The sequence below is a fragment of the Musa acuminata genome, unplaced genomic scaffold (assembly GCF_036884655.1).
Source record: "Musa acuminata AAA Group cultivar baxijiao unplaced genomic scaffold, Cavendish_Baxijiao_AAA HiC_scaffold_702, whole genome shotgun sequence".
Taxonomy (NCBI): Eukaryota; Viridiplantae; Streptophyta; class Magnoliopsida; order Zingiberales; family Musaceae; genus Musa; species Musa acuminata.
The window spans coordinates 20001-22500 of record NW_027020937.1 but is presented as its reverse complement, the minus strand read 5'-3'; positions in this window follow the sequence as shown (position 1 = coordinate 22500).

Below are 2500 nucleotides of genomic sequence, written 5' to 3'. Positions count from 1 at the left end.
CACCCTGGAACCCCCCGGGTGGCACAGGGCTGGATGGGGCTTTCGTATAGCAGGGACGGTGCTGCCTCTCGCTTCGCTCGCTGTTCGCCGCTCACCGCTCGCTCGCTCAGCCAAAAATGGCCAGTTTTGGCCCGTTTTTGGGCTGTTTTGGCCTGTTTTTGGTCCGTTCTTGCATGGCGCGGTGACCGTCGTGAGCGGAGCAAAACGTCAGCCATCTCAGCACCCTGGAACCCCCCGGGTGGCACAGGGCTGGATGGGGCTTTCGTATAGCAGGGACGGTGCTGCCTCACGCTTCGCTCGCTGTTCGCCGCTCGCCGCTCGCTCGCGCAGCCAAAAATGACCAGTTTTGGCCCGTTTTTGGGCTGTTTTGGCCTGTTTATGGTCCGTTCTTGCGTGGTGCGGTGACCGTCGTGAGCGGAGCAAAACGTCAGCCATCTCAGCACCCTGGAACCCCCCGGGTGGCACAGGGCTGGATGGGGCTTTCGTATATAGCAGGGACGGTGCTGCCTCTCGCTTCGCTCGCTGTCCGCCGCTCGCCGCTCGCTCGCGCAGCCAAAAATGGCCAGTTTTGGCCCGTTTTTGGGCCGTTTTGGCCAGTTTTTGGCCTGTTCTTGCATTGCGCGGTGACCGTCGAGAGCGGAGCAAAACGTCAGCCATCTCAGCACCCTGGAACCCCCCGGGTGGCACAGGGCTGGATGGGGCTTTCGTATAGCAGGGACGGTGCTGCCTCTCGCTTCGCTCGCTGTCCGCCGCTCGCCGCTCGCTCGTGCAGCCAAAAATGGCCAGTTTTGGCCCGTTTTTGGGCCGTTTTGGCCAGTTTTTGGCCTGTTCTTGCATTGCGCGGTGACCGTCGAGAGCGGAGCAAAACGTCAGCCATCTCAGCACCCTGGAACCCCCCGGGTGGCACAGGGCTGGATGGGGCTTTCGTATAGCAGGGACGGTGCTGCCTCTCGCTTCGCTCGCTGTCCGCCGCTCGCCGCTCGCTCGTGCAGCCAAAAATGGCCAGTTTTGGCCCGTTTTTGGGCCGTTTTGGCCAGTTTTTGGCCTGTTCTTGCATTGCGCGGTGACCGTCGAGAGCGGAGCAAAACGTCAGCCATCTCAGCACCCTGGAACCCCCCGGGTGGCACAGGGCTGGATGGGGCTTTCGTATAGCAGGGACGGTGCTGCCTCTCGCTTCGCTCGCTGTCCGCCGCTCGCCGCTCGCTCGTGCAGCCAAAAATGGCCAGTTTTGGCCCGTTTTTGGGCCGTTTTGGCCAGTTTTTGGCCTGTTCTTGCATTGCGCGGTGACCGTCGAGAGCGGAGCAAAACGTCAGCCATCTCAGCACCCTGGAACCCCCCGGGTGGCACAGGGCTGGATGGGGCTTTCGTATAGCAGGGACGGTGCTGCCTCTCGCTTCGCTCGCTGTCCGCCGCTCGCCGCTCGCTCGTGCAGCCAAAAATGGCCAGTTTTGGCCCGTTTTTGGGCCGTTTTGGCCAGTTTTTGGCCTGTTCTTGCATTGTGCGGTGACCGTCGAGAGCGGAGCAAAACGTCAGCCATCTCAGCACCCTGGAACCCCCCGGGTGGCACAGGGCTGGATGGGGCTTTCGTATAGCAGGGACGGTGCTGCCTCTCGCTTCGCTCGCTGTCCGCCGCTCGCCGCTCGCTCGCGCAGCCAAAAATGGCCAGTTTTGGCCCGTTTTTGGGCCGTTTTGGCCAGTTTTTGGCCTGTTCTTGCATTGCGCGGTGACCGTCGAGAGCGGAGCAAAACGTCAGCCATCTCAGCACCCTGGAACCCCCCGGGTGGCACAGGGCTGGATGGGGCTTTCGTATAGCAGGGACGGTGCTGCCTCTCGCTTCGCTCGCTGTCCGCCGCTCGCCGCTCGCGCAGCCAAAAATGGCCAGTTTTGGCCCGTTTTTGGGCCGTTTTGGCCAGTTTTTGGCCTGTTCTTGCATTGCGCGGTGACCGTCGAGAGCGGAGCAAAACGTCAGCCATCTCAGCACCCTGGAACCCCCCGGGTGGCACAGGGCTGGATGGGGCTTTCGTATAGCAGGGACGGTGCTGCCTCTCGCTTCGCTCGCTGTTCGCCGCTCGCCGCTCGCTCGCGCAGCCAAAAATGGCCAGTTTTGGCCCGTTTTTGGGCTGTTTTGGCCAGTTTTTGGCCTGTTCTTGCGTGGTGCGGTGACCGTCGTGAGCGGAGCAAAACGTCAGCCATCTCAGCACCCTGGAACCCCCCGGGTGGCACAGGGCTGGATGGGGCTTTCGTATAGCAGGGACGGTGCTGCCTCTCGCTTCGCTCGCTGTTCGCCGCTCGCCGCTCGCTCGCGCAGCCAAAAATGGCCAGTTTTGGCCCGTTTTTGGGCTGTTTTGGCCTGTTTTTGGGCTGTTCTTGTGTGGCGCGGTGACCGTCGTGAGCGGAGCAAAATGTCAGCCATCTCAGCACCCTGGAACCCCCCGGGTGGCACAGGGCTGGATGGGGCTTTCGTATAGCAGGGACGGTGCTGCCTCGCGCTTCGCTCGCT